The following is a 24,262-nucleotide window of genomic DNA, read 5'->3' as shown; positions in this document are numbered from 1 at the left end:
CGATGCGATGGAATGTCCAGCTATCCGTCATCGTTTGCAGAAGACAGGCAGGCAATCAATCTAATCCTGATAGAAGATGACATCCCACTGAGAATCCGATGCGTTCGGTGGCTGACTGGCTCTGCTGCTATATTTAGCATCAGCCTCTCTGTATGTGGAAGGGGTTGTTGGCTATGGGATGGTTTAGTCGCTCGAATGACAGCAGCGCGCCAACAGCCCGGCCGAATCAATTTGCAGGTTGAAGGTTAACAGCAGAACATCATATCTATGACTAACTGATGAGGACATGACATAGCGGTATAGGTAATTGGATGAATCGGAGCCTCTGTTGGATGATGGAACTGCTGGCTGGGCAGACTCATACCTTGCGACGAGTTTTAATTTAATGATATCCGACTCTTCTTGGAACGACAAGATGAACGATTCATCTTCGCTATTGATGGGCCCTGAAGTGGATCGGAGGATGTGTAACTTATTAATCAACAATAGAACGCCACCATTCTCGGTTTCGTACTGCCGCTCACTCGGATGCTCGCCGATCATGATCTATGCGCTCCACGTGCATAGCGAACTTAACTTTGCAGAGTTGATGATGATCCTGGGCGTGTTAGTGGAATACCTGTAAGTAAAAAGAAAATGAGGTGAAGTGATGCAGGCCCGTGCACAGAATTGGCGCCAAGGGAGGGAGTTTTCCCAATTTTGGCAAAAACGTCGGTAATGGGGGAGAGGGGGGATTAACACCCAACACCACCCCCACCCCTTGTGAACGGGCATGAAGTGATGTTCCTTTTAATTCCACTAAGAATTTGCATCCTTTGACAGATACGTAGTTCGACCTCAACTGTAAGTTCGTCTTCAGTGTCTTGTCGAGTCAAGTACAAGACATTGAAGACGACCTTACAGTTGGTCGGCGTTAAGTCAGACCAGACCATCTGTTTTCAATGATTTCAGGCGGCGCATGCAGTGACCACAAACTGAGGATCCCGGTAGGGTGGTAGGTTAGGGCAGTTCAGACTTTGTACATGTCAAAAATTCAAAGCTCCCATATGTTCATTGCAATCCTTGGTGCAAAACTTTATTATTACTTTATTTATTACTTCATCCATGTGGTAATGCTCTACAGCGTGGAGAACCTTTTTCGAAAATTCTCCATAGTAATTCCCATATAAACCTATTTTGCTTTTGGGCCACCATTAAATCACCACCGAAATGACTGAAAATTTGACAGGACCCTAGTTTTGCACCAAGGATTGCAATGAACATATGGGAGCTTTGATTTTTTGACATGTTTAAAGTCTGAACTGCCCTAGTGGTAGGTTTGCAGGATCGTTCCAAGGAAGCCTGCTCAAAACACGACGAACAAACTTCTTTTGCACGCTTTCAATACGGTTAATCCATGACGAGTGATACGGGCTCCACACAGCAGTCGCAAATTCGAGTATTGAGCGAACTAGGGCACAGTACAGTGATCTTAAGCAGAGCGGGTCCTTGAAATCAGCAGTCACTTTCAGAATAAAGCCCAATTGTTTGTTCGCCCTCGAAATGATTTCGTTATAGTGGAAGCTGAAAGTTAACTGGGCATCAAGAATAACTCCCAGGTCACGTACTTGATGCACTCGCTCAAGTACTTGTCCAGACAGCGAGTACGGAAAGCAGATCGGTGATTTCTTCCGGCTGTATGATATAGTTTGACATTTATTGATGCTCAGCAGGAGACAGTTTCGCGAGCACCAACTTTCGAATAAATTCAATAGGCCTTGTAGATATCGACAATCATCCAAGCAGCTTATGACAACATATATTTTGGCATCATCTGCATAGAAGAGACGTGTTCCACGGGGTATAACAGTTGTTGCATCATTTATGAACAGCAAGAAGAGCAACGGACCAAGGTTACTTCCTTGAGGTACTCCCGACATATTCCGGAATGATTCGGAGAGTGAAGATCCTATCTTAACACGGAGTGATCTTCCGACCAGGTAAGACTTGAACCAATCCACAAGATTGGAAGATACGCCTAATTTCAGCAGTTTTTGCAAAAGTATGCGATGATCCACCTTATCAAAAGCAGCCTTTAGGTCGATGTACACCGCATCAACTTGCTTTCCATCGTCCATAGTTCGCACGCAGTGAGAAGTGAATTGTGCCAAATAAGTAACAACTGATCGTCCAGGAAAAAAGCCATGCTGATCCGGAGAAATATATTGTTTGCAGCTGTTGAAGAGTGCGTCGTTCACGATGATTTCGAATACTTTCGAGGTTGCACATAAGCTGGTAATTCCACGATAGTTGCCAATATTCCGTTTGTCACCTTTCTTGTAAATCGGGAAGAGATACGATACTTTCCAGCTCGAAGGAAAAATTCCGCTATTCAAGGACAGGTTAAACAATTTGGCTAGAGGTTTCAACAAAGCTGAGCAGCACTTTTTCATCAAAACCGGTGGTATTTCGTCAGGCCCGCCCTCGTACGATGATTTGAGTTTCTTTATAGCGCTGGCCACATCTTACTCGGTTATATGCAGACAACGAAAACTCAGAACATCTTGTGGTGTGTCTAACATAGCCATGTCAACCTGCTCTAGGGATGCCGTGTAGTCATTAAAAGCATACTGGAACTGCTTGGAGAAAAGTTCACTCTTAGCGGATGCACTGTCAGCGGATAGTTCCCCCAAAAACATAGACGACGGAAGGCCGTCCTCATTCATTTTCGACTTGACAAATGACCAAAACTGTTCAGGATTTGTGCGTAGACTTCGCTCTACACGAAGCTTATGACGTCCGTAGAGATAGATGTTATAGTTACGGTACTGCCGGCTAGCTCGTTTGAACAAAGATTTTGAGTGTGGTGTGCGATACTTGCAATAAAACCGTAGCGCCGAGGAGCGACGTCTTTTAAGTAGGCGAAGTCGGTTGTTGGACCATGGAGGTTTGCTCGGTGGCCGCTTCATCGGGACGTTCTCAAACATTATACGATGGATTGCGTTTGTGAACAAATCGACAGCAACGTCAACATCACAGGTAGAATCCAAAAAATTCCAGTCAATGGTCGATAATGCCGCGCCTATACCATCAAAATTTGCACGTCTGAAATCGTAGCCCGTGAAGTCGTCGGTAGATTCATGCTGCATTGGTATCGCGCTAGAAATGGTGATCTCAATTGCCGGGTGGAAACCGTCTAATCGGGTGAGAGGTTCTGCGGCTTCGTATACTGAACAGTTGTTAAGAGCAACGTCGTTGACCAAAGCTAGGTCAAGAATGCCCCCAACACTATTTGTAATAGTGTTAAGTTGCGAAAGGCCATGAAAGCTGAAACCGTCCAGAAGAGTGCTGGTGGCTGCACTAACATGGGAATGGTTGATATCGATGGACGCGTATCCATCTTCGTTTTTCCTCCAGCAGACATCAGATAAATTGTAATCACCAAGTTGCAGAACAGCGTCGTTTGGGTGGAGATTGCTTAGGATATTCCCAATGGAATCAACGTGACAATGAATATCGGAGATGCAATTTTTCCGGTCAGGCGGTAGAAAAACACACCGATGCTCAGCGAGTGATCAGCTAATTCAATTTTAACCCAGAGTTGTTCTAGTTAGTTGCTGACAGGAGTAGGGTCTTGGCAGCAACTATACCGAGAGGAAACAGCTATAAGGACACCACCACCGCGAGATTTATTGCTATTGTGGGCGTTCCTGTCAGTCCGAAAAACCGAGTAGCAATTACTGAATAACTGCGGGGAGGGTATGCAGTCATCCAGCCACGTTTCGGTGAGAACTACTACGTCGTAGTCCATCTCGCGCACTGCTAGGGCAAAATCGTCGATTTTGGTTCTCAAGCCACGCACGTTTTGATAATAGATGCGTAATTCGTTGAAGCTGGAATTTTTAACAACATCAGGAGGAGAACCATTCGGTGAGCTTGAGTACTTGCCTGAATGCACAGGCTGGAAGACCCCATCACCGGACCCAAACACAGGACCAGGAGGGCTGTTGTGCGCAGGCAGAAAGGGCTCGACTGTGGTGGGAGGTTCAGGGGCTTCCAATGTGCTAGATGTGGTGCCTCCTGGGTGATGTATAGCAGTGCCAAAAGCGTGCGATGCAGAACAAGTTGACGATGGAGTTGCTGCGCTGCGAAGTGTGGCGTTTTCAGAGGAAGTAACGTTCTTGAGTGAATTGTACTTGCCTGGAAGTGCGGGCTGGAAGACTCCGTTGCCAAATCCGAACACAAGACCAGGACGACTGAAGAGCGCTGGCAGCGGGGTCTCGACTGTGACGGGAGGCTCAGGAGCTTCCAAAATGCCAAGTGTAGTGCGTCCTGGGAGTGCCGAAGTCAGCTGCTCTGACATATTGGAGCTGCAATGCGGAAGAGCATCAGGGCGGGTAATGTTGACATCGAAAGGGTACTTGCCTGGAAAGGCAATTTGGAAGACCCCATCTCCAGTTCTGAACACAGGGCCGGGACGACTTGTTGAAACATCTGAAGACTCTGGATTCGGCGCGACTGTGTCAGGTGGATAAGGGGCTTCCAAAAAGCCATATACGGTGCGTCCCGGGAGTAGAGAAGCTTGATGACTAGATGATGAGGTGGTCCATGTTACAGCTGGCTTGGAAGACGTACAGCTGTCCCGTTTTTTTTTTATTCGGTTCAAATAGGCGAACCACAATTCCCTGGGGCCAGTACCAGGAATCCCCAACAATATTGGAGACAGACTTGCACACAGTCACTTTAAACGAAACGAACGACAGATCTTGAAGATTTTTTCCACGGGGGACGAGCTTGATAACTTTTACTAAAGATGAGTGGACATTAGAGATGTCAACGACATGACGCATAACGTCATCTTCGCTCTGGTCGGGATCAAACGGTGTTACATAGAAGGAGTCCATATCGGATGAGATCTGGGTATTGTTGGCAACTTTCAACACAGGTTGGTGATGATCAGCATGTTGGTCTGTTTGAATTCCGGCACTCTCAACTGAGCTCGCTGCCTGAACTGTAGAAGGTTTGCTAGTCAGGATTGCTGGTCGATAAGATTGATTACCGGAGACAGCAGGAGTAGAAGCATTCAACCGAGTAGGACTCTTTTAAGAATTACTCTTGCTGCGTGAGGCTTGATTTGGAACAATCTGCACGTGCTTATTGGCACCAACGACGAACTTCTCGGGAATGCGTGTAATCGAGCCATTTACTTCGTCCAGGATCTCAAAAAATGGTGTATCGTCACAAGAATGTGAACGATTAATCGGGGCATCACTAGAATCGTCGAGCGTGAGTTGATCAATTTTCTGTGAGAAAGTCGTTTGTTGCGTCGAGTGGCTTGAAGAAGGTTTCGGTTGTTGCGAACCATAAAGCGTTTTGTTGATTTTCCGAATGTTTTCTCCGCAGTTGCCTAGTCTAGTGTCGATTGAATCCGTTCGAATTAAAAGCTCGCGCAAAGCCTTCAAAATAATCCTCTCTCGGTCGTGTACAGCGGGTTCAAAGTTCAATCTGCACGATTCACAGAACCAGAACATTCCAACTTTTGCGGTCCACGATGCGAAGTGGGATTTCGTCAAACCCGCGCACGTGTGGTGAAACACCGAGCCGCATAATCCACTGCAGTTGATTGATTTGACCGAATCCAAGGATTCCGAGCGCGAGCATACTCGACATGTTTCCATGGTGGCAAAAAAAACGGAAAGCGGTTGATTTGGTTTCCACAGTGTAGCACTTGCCAGGGCGATGAGCGAAAATAAAACTCAACGTGAGCAGCAGTATAGAAGCACCAAAAACAGCCTTTAGGTAGGCAATTGCGTAACTTGTGCAGTTGATGCTTCCTTAGTTTGCTGTCAGATGGCGCTTCAAAAAATTTTGAGCGAGCAGGAGTATATAAACAATAATAACAAACTGGCTGGTGTCCCAAATCACACAAATCACAAGATTTCACGACACAATCACGCTTCGTGAAGGACCGTTGTGTAGCGACCGACCGTTATTTATCACATGTAAGAGCATCGGTTTGTAATCAATGAGTGGAATAGGTAGCCAACCGGTTTGTATGTAACCAAGGTGGATCAAAACAATAAAGAGGTCGAAGTCCTAAACTGACTACCCAAAGCCGAGGCTTGGATACCCCTTTAGGTACGGAATCGAACCAAAAGTAGCGGAAATGTATTCAACCTGAGGGAGTGCGCCTTTTAAAATGACGTAACTATCAGTACGTTTTATTCGTCCATTGGACAATAGAGAGAGAGAGATAGAGAGGTGGTATACTTGCGTATTACATTGGCGGTTGTTAGTGGCGGGATGGTTGGCGGCGACGGTCTACGTTGGCTAGCTTTGTGGATGGCATCTTCGAAGAGGGGGCCAGGCGGGCACCGAAGAGGTTGCTGCTCACGACGGGCGAGCACTTCCGCCCCGAGATGGCTGTCCAAAGATCGCTGTTGAATGGTAGGTACTCAACCGGATAGGCTAGGGCCCATCAGTAGGCGTACGGATTGTTGGGAAAGCTTGGCACCTCCAACAGGCAAAACTGGGTGAAATGGCTTGGTAGAACGCTTCTTCACGGCACGACGGCTTGGTCGGGCTTCAGCGCGGGTGGCACACAAGATGACGGAGGCGGCGATGAAAATTTAGCTTGAATCAGGCCAGGCGGCCTCCACAAAACCTGGGGAGGAGGACCGACTCTCTGGACAGGCTACGGCCCACCAGCGAGGTTACGGTTGATCGTGGATTACCGTCACCAGGATCCAGGTAGTTCGGCGGTTCTCCTGGGAAGCTGGGAAGGAGCTTTTCCGTCAGTATTCCCACTGGACCGATGACACTCTGGGGTCCCACTGGAATGGCTAAGGCCTACCAGCGGTGGGGAGGATTCGCGTTCCTGGTTTCGGCGATCGACTCTGACGGGCGTTGGATGAGTGACCACTCGGCCGTTTGTCCGGTCTATAACATGGCGGAGGCAGCAATGGCGATCCCGGTGCGTACTAGGGCTCTAGTTCTACACGAGGGTCGTGCCGCAGGTTTCTGTCCAGTGTTTCGATCCTGGGAAGTAAACGAGACCCTTCGGGAATCACCCGAGGCCACCATAGAATAAAGAAAAGGTCCGGAAACACTCACGGACCTATTCCGCAATTAGTATACCTTAATCTCTCTCTCTTGTTTTAAAACCACCATTTTGTAACACGATTTCACAATATAACAATGAGCCTTATTATTAATTACCTTTTCTTCTAATAACACAAATTAACACACGTTTTCTGTAGCATCGGTTGCTTACGGACAATCTTTCTATCAAAGTCCAAATAAAGTCGTAGCACTCGAGCTCAGACTGGGTACCACTTCTAGTACCACATTCGGTCCCCGGTACCCAAGTTTGACGTTTTACTGGCTACCTGCTTTTTTACTAACTTTGCGCCTACAACGAAGTAGTAGCTCCTGACAACAAACAAATTTCAATGTGTCAATAAAAATGGATTCTCTCACAGGAAACTTGGTCGGGCCAACATTAGTTTGCAGCCTGTGAACTTTTAAGGTAATTTTTCATTTATCTGAACATTATCTGTCAGCTCAAATATTCTATCATAGACTATTTTCTACTTACAGTAGAAAACGAAATCCATACTGAATCCGATGTTAATGTACGTCTCGCATTCGCTTATTGAATATCTTCAAAAACTGCTTTTACAATCAGAACCCATACTAATTTGGAAACATATATTAAAATGCAGTTTGAACATTTATTCGAGCTTTTTATTAACTAATTTATTAATTATTTAATTATCTCAAATGACTTATAGAGTAATTGCCACAAATGTTCTCTAAAGAAGATTATAATCGAGGGGGGCGACACATCCAGATTATCATCTTTTTACTAAAAATCTCGCACATCTGACGCACTGTGCATTAACCATTTCCATCTTGCCCTAATAAATCTTAAATCTTTTCTTCAAACTACTCACATCTCTTTGTATCCGATGCGCGAACGACGTAAACAAGGTAAAGATTTTGCTGTCAAACTAGGGTCAACGCGGTCAAACATTGTAAAGAATTTTTCCCCAGCAGGCGCGCAACAAAGTTGGCTACAGCTCTATTCCAGTTTCCCCCGCAAAGCAGATCCAGTTATTGAAGAATCCGGCTAGACAAGGTTAGTAGCTATCGTTCGCTGAAAATCCGCACCGGTGGAAATGACCGCGGACGGCCTACAAGGGCAGAAAATAACAATCCGATCATTCCATTCCAGTATGCTGAGATGGTGGATTTTCTCGATCCTTTCTGCGACGGGTTGAGGTTGGATCATCTGCTGCTGCTGTTGCGACCGTTGCCCTTCAGCTGGGTTGGGACGGTGTCGAGGATATCGCGACTTCAGGTCACAGGACAAAACGGCGCAGGAAGGAAGACCGGGAAGACCTTTCGTGCGGCATCGGAGTAATGGTGCAGAAATTCACGCCGGCACCGATACCGACTTCTGGGTCGGTTATGTCCGGTTGTATAGGATCATTTATCTTTTCCGAAGGTGTAAACACAATAAGTTAGTTCAGTAGTGAATTATATTTATGTGATCAATACGTGTTTCATTCACAAACCACCCGTAACAACACCCAATTTTAGTAACAAAAACACAGTAAGCAAAGCTAAGTTTTCCGGGGAAAGTTAATTTATTTTAATTATTATGCTATTGAGTGCTGCTGAGTATTCTGTTTATTCAGTTTTCCGCTCAGCAGTGGATTGCTCATTTGGAGATCTTTCACTATAAGGACGCCACTCTATTGACGAGGGATAGTAACAGGATACCAAGGAAGTGGTGCTGCCTCAGACGGATAAGCGGAAGAACATGATCCGGGCGGAGATTCCTCATTCGTTGTGTCTGCGGTTGCGGATAAAGTTTTCGGAGGCATTGCAGAAGAAGCTTCAACAAGAAACCATGACCATTTTGTATGGACGAATAAAAAATTTTGTATGGACAAATGCCCACGCGGGGGGGGGGGGGGGGGTGGTTGAAAAGTCCCAAAAAAATTACCACGTGGTTTATGGACAGCCCCTAAGGATAGTTGATCAAATGTTTTCTTTTTCCCACGCTCCACGTTAGGGCTCTATGATTTAACTTTGTTGATCATGTCCACTCGTTTTGCTCGAAGATGTGTCGTGAGGAGTTCTGTATGGCTTAATGTAACATTCATTACAATAGCAGATAAAAGGCTATTCCCGTAACACCGGAACAAGCTCCGGCCGGGTTTCGGCCAACATTTTTTTTTCGCCGAAGTACTCCTCATCATGCCTTACTCTTGGCCCGGGCAGGCTCCAGTTTGGCTATTGTACAGGAGCCTGCCAGTTTGGAGCACAAAAAATATCATTAGAAAGACATCGATGGCTGCTCATCCCGGTTTCGGTTCGGTCCAATGGGGGAGCTGCCGCTAAATTGCAACTGCCCAATATCAGAAACTGTACAAGACTCTATAGGACTACAGGTTTCGGCTGATTGGGGATTGTCTGGGACATTTTGTAGTCGCTTGAATTCGGTTGAAAGCGAAGGCAAGGTCGAAAATAGTTGAGACTGATTCGCATCTAAACTTGAAGCATCATTAGCGAACTGCGTAGATTATCAAGGACATTTTTGCATCAAACATGGCTTCCAAATATTGCATTATTAGATTTTAGACAATTAACTGTGAAATTGTAAGGCACCCTAAAATAGAAAAAGATATTTATAATAGATCAGATCACACGAGTTTTCACCACCATTTTTTCTTGTTTATGCTTGCGTAAATAATATGTTGGTTACTCCTAGCAACAAAAACGGAGTACTAGAAATTCGAATTGCAGCGAGGCTCAAGGTTTTATTAGTTGAAGGTATTATATATTTGATCGCTAGTACTTCGTGAGCCCTGAAATTTGTATGTAATGTATGAGAGTATGAGGTCTTACTTTTGTCTTTGTTTCTATGCTTATCTAAAAAAGGAAATATTCAGGTTAAATACACGAGGCTACACTCTAATACACATTTTAAATTACGGAAAATCAGAACGGCGCGCACTACTAAACTAGAGGGTAGCCTTTTTAGGAATGAGACCCGACCAATTCTATGCTCATAGTTTTATTCGCTTCGGTTTTTCACATCTTCGTGAAAAGCCGAAGTTGTCATTTCAAAAATGTTGGCAGCCCTTCCACGCAGAGTCACATTAAGATTAGGTCAACTTCATAAAGGGTGGATGTCCTAGCTCAGTACGGGCGATAACGTGTCGGAGTGAGCAAACGCTTTGACTAATATTCGAATGCACGGTTCGGTCAAGCTTATTACTAGAAAAGCTAGGTATACGCTGTTCTACGATTGGGATGGAATTGGTTTAGGTGCTTACTGGTAGGTTACGGTTTTAGGAAAAGGAACTTGTGGCAAAGCCAACAAGCCACGAATTGGAACCAACGGTTACAACGATCACCCTCAACAGAATGTTGAGGCATACCGAGGGTATAAATGATCTGTCGAACAGCCAGTTCGGCTTCCAGAAGGGGAGGTCGACCGTAGTCGCGGTAGTGCTCCAGCGTAAGAGGAGGAGAATTCGCTGTTGTGCCTGCAGTGGTGACTCTGGATGTAAGGAACGCGTTCAATAGCGCCAGTTGACCAGCCATTGCAAATGCGCTCCTGCGTCTGAGGATACCCGTCTGAGATACCTGTACAAGATTCTCGGAGGTTACTTTCAGAATCGAGTACTTTCACATAACCTCAGGCGTCCCGCACGACGAGATGTTGAGGTTAGAGTTCTCGATGGCGGTGGAGATCACCGGCTTCGCTCATGAGATTACGCTGAAAGTCTACGGTGTATCGAAGTGAAGTTGACTACTGCTCACTCGATCAACGTTGTGGAGGCGTGCATGAGATCTAGGAAACTGGAGTTGGCTCACCACATGGTGGTTGTGAACAACCGAAAGTCGAAGCAGTAAGCGGTGATTAGTGTAGGCGATTGTACTATCACTTCGAGGCGCTCCGTCAAACACTTGGGTATGATAAAGTGTGATGATCGATGATAAGCTTACCTTCGTTAGGGTCTGTCCATAAACTACGTAGACTCTTGGGGGGGTCTGGCCAAAGTCTACGCTCCATATAAATTTCGAAAATTTTGTATGAACAAAAGTCTACGAGGGGGGAGGTGTGGGGTTCTGAGATGGCCGAAAAAAAGTCTACGTAGTTTATGGACAGCGCCTTAGCCACGTTGATTACGCCTGCCAAAGAACCTACACAGCTATAGTGAAACTGTCACGGATGATGTCCAATAGCTTTGCGGTGTATGCCAGCAAGTACAAGCTTCTAGCTAGTGTCGCCTCATCTTTACTAAGGTATGGCGGCCCGGCTTGAGGCACGACGCTAAGCACCAAAAGCTACCGTGGTAAGCTGGAAAGTGCGTATAGGCCAATGTGCCTAAGGGTTGCGAGTGCGTATCGTACCATGACGCACAATGCGTTCTGCGTCATTACTGGTGTGGTGCCTATCGGTATCCTTATCGGGGAAGACAAAGAGTGCTTCGAAATGTGCGGCACAAGAGGCATACGCAGGACTGCCAGATTGGCCACCATGGTCAAATAACAGCGCGCGTTCGACAATTCCACCAAAAAATGTGAACCCACAGGTTGATCCCGAGTGTAAATAGTAGGGCTAACGGGCGCCATGGGGAAGTAACATTCCACCTGACTCAGATCCTTTCAGGCTATGGTTGCTTCCGACAGTATCTCCCGAATGTCCGGTTTGTGCTGGTTTAGAGGAAACGGCGCGGCGGAACACGTTTTGATCGTGTGCTCGCATTTGTTACTTGGGGGTCAGACGGACCCTCGGCTACCGTTTTTAATCACCGGCGAGCCAGAGCTTGGGACCTATATACTCAAGGTCGACTAATCGGGAAGCTAATTAAGGAACAACTGCACGGATTTGAAATTTAACTACTAGGTTTTTATTCACGATTACCTTATTATGTGGGTGTGTGTAGGTGTTTGGTGGGCCGGCCGGCTGGAACTGCTGTAGGGACGAAGCCGTGGTTAGGATGACTTGCGACTGCTCCTCGGAGCACATCCACGCTTGGTTGGTCGTACTCGGGGTAACTACGGGCAGATATCTCGGGAACTCGTCAAGGGCTGGGGTTCTACTGTTGGCTAGGGCTCGTCTCTACACCCAGGAACGGTCGTCTGGAGAGTCGAGTCGTAGCGAGTTTCCTTGAATCGTCGCTGTCTGCAAGGATTTCTCGACCTTAGGGGGGTTTTTGTGTTCACTCAATCAGGTCCTAAATGTGGACATGGATCCTGAGTCCAAAGGTCTTGGCCTTGGGTCCTGGTTGGAAAGAGGGTTATATTTACAGGTTAGGGTATTTGCGTGCTACTGGGTCCAATTTCAATTGAGTTACAGCGTATAGATCAGGCATACCTGGTTCTATCTTAATTCTCGGCGGAACGATTAACTTTTCCACTCACTCGAGGCTTCCACAATGTGAGTAACGTCCGAAAATAGGCACTAAGTTTTAGCTTTCCGTGTTGGTGACTATGCACTTCAACTGTCGGTGTGGAAAAGAGACCTCTTCTCATCAGAAGACCAAGTAGCTTACCCTTTTTCTTCAATTTCCCTTTTTCTCTTTGCTCTGATGGTCCTTTTCGTAGCTCGCGACATCCTCGCTTAATGCCCATGCAGCAGTTAGGTGTGTGTAAGTGTTTTTACAAACTTTGTTCTTAGAATAGTGTTTTATACAATATTATTATTTTTTTTTTAGTATTTAGGTGTGCATGCGTATAGGATACTTTTTAAACTAGCTATTTATTTACCTCTAAGGCATGAACTGAACACAATATATACTTTTTACAGACAATTAAGGTTTGACAATAACTGACAATTTAAATTTTTCTTCTTCGGTATTTTTACTCGGCAAACCAATAAAGGATTTTGTTCCCCAACGGTAACACATTTACGCACAATGCGTGACCGCATGATTGCCACATGCGGAGAGGATACAACTCCCGACAATCTTGTTCAGAGGATGTGTAGGGATGAGTTTGGCTGGAATGCCGTTTCAACGGTTATCACCCACATCGCCTTGGATCTACAGAGGTGGTGGCGCATGAACTCGGAGAATGGCTAGTGCATACGCGATACAAGAGGTGGTCCAAGGGTTCGGTGTCAGCTACGTAGGTCATATGGTGCCCTGCGGTCGAAATCGACCCTTACAGCGATTAAGTTGGAGTTGGAAAGAGGCTCTCGCAAGGTCGGGGAAGGCGAAGGTTCCATGTCAGCATATCAATCTGTGTGCTGGCTGATAGGACCTTACTTACGGGAAGGTCAAATCGATGTGCCCGTGGTATCAGTTCTTGATACGTGTTGTGCAGTTGAAGATGGGCGTAGTGTCAGCCCTGTCTGCCTTCCAAGGACAAAGGGAGTGATGAGGACCACTCGGGAAACTGGCTAAGCGCCAGTATACTATCGTGATGGTCTCTCCAACGCGAGTCATCGATGTCCATTGCTGCAGGCTACTCAGCCAACCTTGAAGGTGCGATGTGCACTAGTCCCTCTCTGAAGCAATTCCTTCTTGATGGTTCCGGAGAGACGAAAGGCTTGACGACCATGGGAATGTGTTTAGTGGGTCGAGGAGAGAGTAGTCCTTTTACTTTTGTTGTAGAAAACGGCCTGCCCGGACCTGTTCGGGAGTCTGTTGAGCTGGTTTTCTCCCTCTGGCTTAGAAGAAAAAAAAATATGCTGGTTTTCTTCAATAGATGTTTGCAGTATTCGTGCATGGTGGCCCCATAACAAAAAAGACACGGACAACGTCTTCAGCTTTCGGCTGTACAGACTGTTTTAAACTTAACATTAGACAACGGACAACGGAGCATGCACCAGTGGAAACGGGGAAGAAACTATTCTCACGAAAAGTTTCAACGCCCGAAGCGGGAATCGAACCCTCACCCCATAGCATGGTGCGATTATAAGCTTGGTGACCCTAACCGCACGGCTACGAGGCTCCACTCTTCAACGCAGAGCTCCATCCTCGATTGTGAAGGAAATTTGAATGCGGAAAGTGGTGGGTGATGGATCAGCCACACTCTACATGGTTGAAATGAATTCTACCAACAAGCATTAGATTTGAATATTGTAACCCAGCAGGATATCGCAACAGCCCAGACGTTTTAGAAAATAATAGATGTGTAGGTCGAATTATCAGAATGATCTATTCGGAACAATTTTGCAACATTTATGGTGTGTTGTATGCAAGTAAAGAAAATTTGAGTAATCAAAAATACACTACATTTTTGAAACAAGTAAAACCATATAAACAAGATATTTTCGAAGTGTGTACTAGTGTACCAGCTGTGCCCAATTAAGCGTCCCTTATGGGCATTACGAATGAACGTAACTAATTGCTGATGCACCCGGCGCTAGCATTGAACTCAGAATGACTCCTGCTCCTCATTCATGTGACTCATCCATGTAGCGCAACAAACCAACCAGTCAACCAACCGTTGTCCATCATCCGGCTCGATCGTCCACACGAGTTGATGAAATATTGCCTACTGCTAAATGTACCTTCGTAATTAAATTAATTAGTAATCCATTAATTAAACATATCCCGCCCGGAACCGTCATCATCGTCGTCGTCCTCGTCATCATCATCATCCGTATTGGCCGTCACCGGAATGTCACATCAGTGCAGCCGAAGCCGAGCAATATGCACCATGTCAGTGGAGGAGGGGTATGAGAAAATGCATATTTTTGCACATGGCACATGAACTTGGTCCAGAGCCCAGATGTGTGGTGTGACGTTGCCGCCAACAACGTTGTTGGTATATGGTGACATCCTACGCGAATCACTCATATTTTGGTTGGTTTGTGGCAAGGTGAGATCAAACGAAGCGTGCTTTTTGATGTCTGGCGTGAGCCGGAGGATGATGGACTCTGTCAGGTAGGAGTACCGTAATCCGGGGTCAAATTGATCACTTTAACCCTTTGGAGCCGGAGGGGTCATATATGACCCCGGCGATGAAACCGAGCATAACGTGTTCGACACCAGCAAGGTTGCGTCGACAGCGGCGAAAAAAATCGGCTTCAAAAGGTTAAAACAACTTTTGCGGATAATATTAGTGACAACTCAAATATTGCAAAAAGAATTTCTGTAAAATCAGTACCTAGTGGATCTCCATGATACCATGTGACAAAATTTTGTTCAACTAATTTAAACTTTTAGTAAAATTACTTCAAAAATAAAAAAATTGAAGATGCCACTTTGGGGCGAAATTGATCAGTGTACAATTGGGCATCGGTTAAAAAGAAAAAAAAACCTTATCCACTTAATTTTGCTCTTCTAAACCCCATTAACGCGTCAAAAATCTTACAACTAGTGAATTTGAATTCGAACTAGTGAATGCAGAATTAAATTTTGAAATTTCCCCCTTAACGCCTAAAGGTAGGCAATTTTCTTTGAAATAAGTGATTTCAGTTACAATAAACTACTTTTTCGTCAAAAAAGAACTTTTTTTCAACCTACTCATATTCAGAATAGCTTCATAACTTTCCAATCAAGGCTCCACAAAAATGTTAAAACAAAAAAATTATGGGAAGTCCTAGTGGCAATCGATTGTTTAGAAGCAATGATTCCAGCTAAGTGAGAATACATTGCAAATTCCTAAAAAATATAAGGCAAAACTAACTTTTTTCAAAACAAATAAAAGTCTTAACTCATCTTTAGACATCTATGAACTAGATGAGGTAAAAAGTTTGAGATCATTAAGACGCTTAGAAGTTCCTGGTATGCAATTACAATGTGATACCCAAATGATCAATTTCACCCCGCTGATCAATTTGACCCCGGTTTACTGTAATATTATACAATGGTCTGTGCCATAAAGAGAGAAAAAAAGCGTAGCTTTTTTCAGCGAGTTCAATAATTTAAGGCTCAATAGCGTATAACGCTTAACGGAGCCGATAAAAGCATAGTTTAATCTAATCCTTCTTCTTTTTCTTCTTAGCGTAACGTCCCAACTGGGGTAAAGCCTGCTTCTCAGAATATTCCACAATGCACTTCCACAGTTATTAACTGAGATGAGATGGTCCTCTGCCAATGACCATTTTGCATTCTTATATCGTGTTACATTAACGAACTTACTTTATATTCAAGGAAATCTAATATCTCCTCCAAATAAGCAATCACTCATCATTTGAACAAACACTGCATAATATTTGTTGTTGTCGCAGGGGCATACTGTAAAAGTTTAAAGTTTCTGATGAAAATCGACCCAAGACGCGATTAAAGCTGAATCTCTTTTTAAACAAACATTGTTTGAATTGGAATTAAAAAAGGAAAGTTATTTTCCAACTAAAATTGAAATAGACTTTAATGTTGGGTTTGCACAGTAACAAAATCGAAAGTCAAAATAAATTCCATTTGGGTTGGATCTCCTCATCAGTTTCAAAAACTTGAAATCTTTGTCAGAGTTTTTTTTTTGTGTTGTTAATCATCATCGTCTTTTGATTCTCAGCTTGGCTTGATTTCTTTGCACATCATCACATCTACTGTTGGTCGTATTCCGAGAAAGCAACACAACATGCGGCACCACGTCTCTCTATGAATGATAAATGGAGGTTGTAACTGCTTTCTTGGTACTGCTGCTATCCTTACACCGGCTTCCATCTCCTCCATCCAAGAAAGATTCACCATCTGTTAATCGACGAAGGAGGCAACGGAACGGTATCATCCCGCGTCATAATATATTGAATTATACTTTGCGGATTAAGGAAGTGGTATTTGGCATTAGGTATCCCCAAGCCTCCGATGCTGTCGTTCGCGGCCCAGCTTACACGTTCTAAGGTCGAACACGCATGAAAAGAATGATTAGTTGGCTACGGCAGCTCGACAGCTTTCCATGTTAGAGGGTGGTGAACGCAGGGAACGTCTAATAGCAGTAACGTATATAGTAGACCTGTTCACTTTGAAACTTTTTTCTCCGATTCTCCGTGACACATCAAATTATCAATCCACATGTAAAACCAAGTCTTCAGTCCAAAATTGAGCCAAATTAATGAAGATTTAAAGGTGTATCAAATCAATTTTGTGTTTTTTTAGCCGTTTTCACAGAAATTTACTCAGAAATTCACAAAATTGCTCCGAAAAGATACCGGAGATACCGTTAGAATATAGTTAGAACAATACTCTACAACTTTGCCGAAGACACTACGGTGTTTAAATTGCGTATTTCGAAGTTATTCAACAATTTTAGTTAAAAAATCACGAAAAAACACGATATTTTTACGATTTTACATATAAAAGTCATGTAATTTTACATTGTTTTAAGTGACTAAATTAATTAGCGATTACTCCTTTGTGTAACGAACATTTCGTCCATACATCGTTTTAGTGTAGGAATTCGTTTTCATTGACTAATTATCAAAAGTATGTCTTGTTGATACTAAAAATCGCACAGAGTTACCAGCACGAATTAAAACAAAGTTACCCATGATTAAGACGTCATGCCATCGTATTCTAATGTCTTTTGATTTAAGTATCAGAAATGGTGCAGATGGTGAGGCTCGAGCCTGCGGATCAGAAGGTCCCAGGTTCAAGCTCAAATACATGATAAACTTTTTTTTTCTTTGTAGCAGTTAGGATGATGAATCTGCCATGACTTACACGCAATCTCCCAAATAATAATGATCGGGACCTGCCAGTTGAGCCCATTCCAGGACTAGTTACATATTTAGTTTATACTTGTTGACAATAAATCGTGTTGACGAGATCAGCTGGGCGAAATATTGAGCATCTGTTTGATAATGATCAATTCAGCTAAAACAATTCAATACGATGATGGAACTGCTTCTGGATGCAACATTTTACAGACAACTGTGGGTGCAGCTTACTTGTTATCTATCTACCCACAAATCAACAACACAACTACACGATGAAGGGAAACTTCATTCTTACTATGCACTCTACGTTTTCGAAACAATGCTATGATTCCAAATTGCAATGAGATGCAGTGCGTAGTTTCATCAACTTATAGCAGGATCGAGACGCAAAAAAATGCTATTCCAGGACTCGAACCTTGAATCTTCGAATCCACAATCTCATGCTCAACCAACTGCACCAAATTTAAACTGATGCAGATGAGACAAAGAAGTGTAATGACGTTTAAATCATGGGTAACTTTGTTTTATTTTATGCTGGCAACTCTGTACAATTTTTAGTATCAATGTGACAAACTTTTGATAATAAGTCAATGAAAACGAATTTCTACACTAAAATGATGTATGGACGAAATGTTCGTAACACATAGGAGCAATAGCTCATAAAATTAGTCACCTAAAACAATGTAAAATTACACGACTTTTACATGAAAAATCGTAAAATTGTTGTATTTTTTCGTGATTTTTTAACGAAAATTGTTGAATAACTTTGAAATACGCAATTTAAACACCGTGGTGTCTTCAGCAAAGTTGTAGAGTATTGTTCTGACTATATTTTAACGGTATTTTTGGTACCTTTTTGGTGCAATTTTCTGGATATTGAAGTACATTTTCGTGAAAATGGTCGAAAAAACACAAAATCGATTTGATACACCTCTAAACCTTTATCAATTTGGCTCATTTTTGGACTGAAGCCTTGTTTTTGCATGTGGATTGATAATTTGATGTGACACGGGTAGGTCAAAAAAAGTGAACAGGTCTATATATAGTAAGCCTGGGTCTAAGGGAATAGGATAACAAATTGTTGCAAACTCCATGTTTTTTTTTTTATAAGGTGTGCAAAAATTGTCGAGTTTTAAGCTGTGTAACAATTAATGATTTACCCTAGCAATTGATTTTTTCACCATCCATGTCTTGTTTAGGGGCTAAGGTGAGGTGAAGAAATCGGTCCTAAGAAACATGGCTTAGAGTTCACGGGTACCCAGCCAGTGGTCCACGTCTTTCACAACTTTATCTCTCTTTCGGCTCTTCCGTGAAAGACGGACCCGGTTTTGGGTGGTGCTTCGAATCCAGTTTGACTTTCTATTCTGAAGAGTTCTAACTTGTTCTGTAGCTTAGTTGGTTAAAGCGCCGGACTAACGATAACGGAGTCGTGGGTTCGAATCCCATCAAAACAAGTGGTAATTTTTTCACAAATTCTTCTCTCAATTTGCCAATTAAACGTACTTTGCCTAAAATACTTCAAGTTTTTACGTCAATTTAAGGATTCTTCTAGAACTTCCTTCAGAGATTTCGCCAGGAATTTCTTTTTGAATTCCTCCAGCAATTCCGTGTAGGATTCCTCTAGAAATTTATTCAGAGATCTCTCCAGCAGCTTCTTTAGGGGTACGTCCAGGATTTTTTTTAAAGAAATTTCTTAAGAGATATCACCAGAAATTCTTTGATAAATATTTTTTGGAGTTCCTTTGGGGAATTTTCCTGGAAATCCGTCAAGGATTTCACCATGAACTTCTTCAGAATTTTTTTCTCAAGTTTCTTCAGGGATTTCAGCAAGAGCCTCCCTTCATGGAATCTTCCTTAAATTCCTTGATGGATTTCTTCTGGAATTCTTTAAGGGATTTCTCAGGAAAGATTTCCCCAGAGACACTTCAAGGGATTTCTCCATGGTCTCCTGAGTTTCCTGCAGGAATTCCTTTAGCAATTTCCTCTAGAATTCTATGTGGGATTTTTCCCGAATTTTTTTGACGGATTTCTTCATAAAAATCTTCAAGAATTCCTCTTGAAACTTCTTCAGTGATTTCTCCTAGGATTCTTGGAGGATTCATTTTTTAATTCTTCCAGAAATTGCTTCAGAGGTTTATTTGGAAGTCTTTAATTGATTTCTCTTGGAATTGCTGGTGAAGTTTCTCCAAGAACTCCTTCAGGGAATTCTCCAGAATTTCCTCCATGGGTTCATCCAGGAACACCTCTAGGGATTTCTCCAGAATATCTTCACAGATTCCAGCAAAAACAGTAGGATTTTTCTTGGAATTTCTCCATAAACTCCTTCTGAAACTCCTCCAGGAACTTCTTCAATGCTTTCTTTAGGGATTCTTTGGGGATCCTTCTAGAAATTCCATCTTGAATTTCTTCACGGATTTCAGGAATTTCTTCCTGGAAATCTTTGTGGGACTTTTCCTGGAATTACTTGAGATATATCTCCATGACCTCCATCACGAGCCTCTCAATAAATTCCTCCGGGAATACCTTCTCAAATTCCAGGGAATTCTCCAGCAACTCCTTTATAGATTTCACCAGGAATTCTTTTAGGGATTCCTCCAATGTCTCCAGGAAGTAGTCAGGGGTTTCACCAGGAGTTCCTTCAGAGATTTCTCCTTGAGTGATTATCCTGGAATTCTTTTGGGGATATCTCCATAAACTCTTTAAGGACATACGTCTTGAAAACCCGCTTCAACAGCACTTCAGAACTTCAAACGCATAAATCTCAAGAAGCCAGCTTCAAACAACAGTACATTTTATTATTCTGTTCTTGCTCACTTGTAATAAGCTTGAAATAAGAAGATCTGGTGCGCAGGTTTTGTTTACTAAGAGATTTGTGCACTCGAAATCGTGAGTAGGTGCCAAAGTCGGCCATTGTAGAGGCCATTTTGGGATTCTGACAAGTCTGTCCTTAAGGGATACCTCTAGGACGTCCTTCAGTGATTTGCACAGAAATTATTTCAAGGATTCTTCTAGGAATTTTTATTCCTCTAGGAATTTCTTCAGTATTTTTCCTGAAATTCTGTGAGGAATTTCTTCTTCAATGATACCTTAAGAAACTCCTTCAGAGGGGCTTGTTCTCAAATTCGCTCTGGGACGTCTCCATGAACTCCTCCATGGGTTTTCACAAAAACACCTCCTGGGATTCCTTTCAGGAAGGATTTTTCCAGGTACTAATTCAGGGATTTCTCTTGGGATTCGTAGATGAATTTCGCCTGGAGTTCCTTAAGGGATTTTCTCTGGAATTCTTCCAGAAAGTTCTTCTTGGTAATTCTTCCAGGAATTTATGCACGGATTCATTCAAACATTCCTTCTGACATTCTCTCGGAAGAACCATTAGGAATTTCTCCTGGAGTTTATTCAAAGATACATGTGGAAAAGCCTGGGTTTTTTTCTTGAAATCTTTCAGAAGTTCCTTAACGTATTCAAGGAATACATACAGCTCCTGCTTCCATTAGAGTTTTTCCAAGAATCTCATCAGGGATTCCTTCGGAAGTTTTTTTTTTCAGATTTTTCCTGGTACTTTTTAAGTAATTTACCTTGGAGTACATTAAGGGTTTTTATTGGAATTCCTTGAGTAAACTTGGGATGCACAGTGGTCCAGATTAGAAAATACCTGGCAAAAATGGCCAAATCATAGTAGTCTGCTAGTTTTAGCCTATATGAGTGAATTGGAACATGATTTAGCTCTCAATTTCATTTTAAAGGCATTTTTATTTTATTTTTTTTGTGTCGATTCCTTCGATCAAAATCCGAACAAAATTGATGTTTTCATTTTTCTTTAACCGGTTCTGCATACATAAACGAGCATTTGAACGGAATCTCCGCGCGGGGAGTAGCGGGGAGCGATTTGTAAGACACTTTGAAGTCGAACTATAAGAATTTTTCGTACTAATGACATGTAATGTCAATTTTGAAGCCAAAAGTGTTATTTTGCTCCATTGCAGATGCCTGATATACATAAGAACTTACAAATAAACTTTTGAAAGCAATTGTATTACTTAGGGGTGATACACAAATTATGTCACGCAAAAATCGACCTTTTTCAACCCCCCTCCCCCCTATGTCACACTTTTTGGGACCTCAATATTATTTGTATGGGTCGTCACGCTCAGCAAAATTCCCCCTCCCCCCCTAAAAACGTGACGTAATTTGTGTACGGCCCCTTACATCAATAGACTTTTGTAGTGGTTGAACTTGATTGTGTTCTTTATCAAAAATTCAGAACTTTTTCATTAGCAGCTATTCAGTACTGTAACAAGATACAAAATCAATATTTCCAATTTTTTTAAATGCCAGTTAGTGCTCCTGGTATTATGGATGAATCATCAATATAGGGTATTTGTGCCTATCTTAGTCTCATTAAGGATGTGCAACATGAAAAATCACTCACAGCGCAATGTATACGCTTCAAACTTAATGATACAAACATTTAACACACGTGCTCACTTCCACTGTTGATCTTACGATGCACTAGAGTGGGATTTATCTTCAATATTTGATTTAATTGCGATCACAAATCGCGAGCCACTCGCACCTATCTTCAGCACACCGTAAAATTTTCATCTCATCGCGGTCCACCGGGTGGCCCCTTTTTCATCTCAACAGTATTTACAGCAAATCCACAACCACTCTCACATTTTCTCATCGTAGAGCATTCTGCACTCACCCACTAACGCACTCGCTTTCCCTAGCAGGTGACAGTTTCATTGTGATTGTTTTCCTCTCTCGCAAAGGAGAAGTCACAACAATGTGCGGCGCGACGAATCGTCTATGCTCGCTCCCCACGTTTTGCACTCGCATACATTCACAGCTGATTGGCAAATCAGTGCTGCCGAACTGGATGATAGTTCGTAAAGCTTGAGCGGTACCAGCATGTTGCTGTTGAGAATCGACTGTAATCTTGACTCTATAGATTAACGGCTACGCAGTCTTAGGGTTCAAAAAACGAGTTTTATTATTCACCCGACGTTTCGACACGGGGATAGTGTCTTCCTCAGGGGGAAGACACTATCCCCGTGTCGAAACGTCGGGTGAATAATAAAACTCGTTTTTTGAACCCTAAGACTGCGTAGCCGTTAATCTATAGGGTACCAGCATGTTTAGATGAAAACCAAACCAAATATTTTGAAAGAAATGGCGTTGGAAAATGAAATTATTGATCGATTTGCGTAGAAGTTCGATTACCAAGATGTTAAACCAAGAAACGACCATATTCTGATTGAAAAAACATCGTATTTGTAGTGACCAAATCTCATTCAATTAACTACTTGTTTCTTGATGTCTGGCACCGCTGTGATGCTTGCTTTGGTGCTTCGGCAGAGATGTGCGCCGCGGTTAAAACATCATTTTTGGTCGTCGGCGGCGGCGGCGTTAAAAATGAGGATTCAATATTTCGCTCTTTTACATCTCATATAATATTATAGCGAAACATTTGTACAAACTATTGGCGATTAAAAGTTGAGGTTATGTCGTGAAAATTTGGAAGTTTGAAAGGGAAATACCAGTTCCCCATCAGTTAAATCATTAATTTCTTGGTAGATTTATCGATAAAATGAATTTTTCTACCCCGATCCCACATTAAATTTTATCTGAAACGACTCAATCACTAAAATACGAAATGGGATTTCACAAAACTTAACCTCACTTTAGGAGGCCAATACTTTGCATATGAGAATGTAAATACACTTAAACCTCAATTTATGCATGTTATTTTTATGCACTTTTTAATTTATGCACCTTTTTTTATGACCTGCATAAATTATGGGAAAGCTACTCAGAACCAATATTGTGCATAAGAATATTTAATAATGACGGTAACTAATGCAACGGCGGCTAAAGGGTGTTTATAAGGATGAGCAAATGTAAGTCACAGGGGTTTCCGCGAGGTACCAGGAGATCTCCGGGGGGTTTTCGGGGTCTGAGGGGGTTTTCGAAAGCATTGCAGAGAGTTTCAGAGGATTTTCGACGGGGTTTGGAGGCGTTACTGGTACGTTTTCGGGGGTTTCCGAGGATCTCACGTGCTTTAAACGGGTGCAAGTGGGTCTTAGATGGATTCGGAGGCGTTAGGCAGGCGTTTTTGGGGGTTCAGATGCGTTACATTGGGTCCGAGGCAGTGTACGCAGAATATGCCACCACAAGCGAAAAAAAGGCAACAAAGAAAGCACGGCAACAACGCTTTGTTTTTTCGTTAGCAGATAATGACAAAATCGCTCCCGAGTTTGTTCACAACAAAAACGGTAGGAATATTTGTCTCGTTCTAATCACTTCGTAATTTTCGCATTGTTTTACAAGTGATACTCGATTCTGAGGTTTACAAGAGTCTTAATTCGTCCAAATGCTTATAAATTCGATGACGTGGGTCAAAAATTTCAGCAGAAAAGCCGGAATATCGTTACACGTACGGCAAGCGATGCTTGTTTTATTTCTCTCATCGCCTGACATACGTTTGTTGTGGAGCGCCTTTGTTACCAACATGCACCGCTTAGACCAAGCCCACTCGTGGGCTTCATACTACACACGCAACAGCACGTCGTTAACGATTTTTAATTTCGTTATCCACCCATTTTCGCACCGGTCGTTCGTTTCCATGTGAGTAAAATAATGATCGGT

The 24,262-nt window shown here is 42.9% G+C and overlaps 1 non-coding gene across 1 annotated transcript; it reads left to right on the top strand.

Moving 5' to 3' along the window:
- The first annotated feature begins 18,994 nt into the window (after window positions 1-18,994).
- Trnav-aac (transfer RNA valine (anticodon AAC)) lies at window positions 18,995-19,068 on the top strand. Its single transcript has one exon. It is a non-coding gene; the product is annotated as a tRNA-Val (tRNA).
- The last annotated feature ends 5,194 nt before the right edge of the window (window positions 19,069-24,262 follow it).

This window comes from Aedes albopictus, chromosome 2 (genome assembly GCF_035046485.1).
Source record: "Aedes albopictus strain Foshan chromosome 2, AalbF5, whole genome shotgun sequence".
In the NCBI taxonomy this organism is placed as follows: Eukaryota; Metazoa; Arthropoda; class Insecta; order Diptera; family Culicidae; genus Aedes; species Aedes albopictus.
Note: the sequence above shows the minus strand (reverse complement) of the source record. Positions and strands in the feature narration are given on the sequence as shown.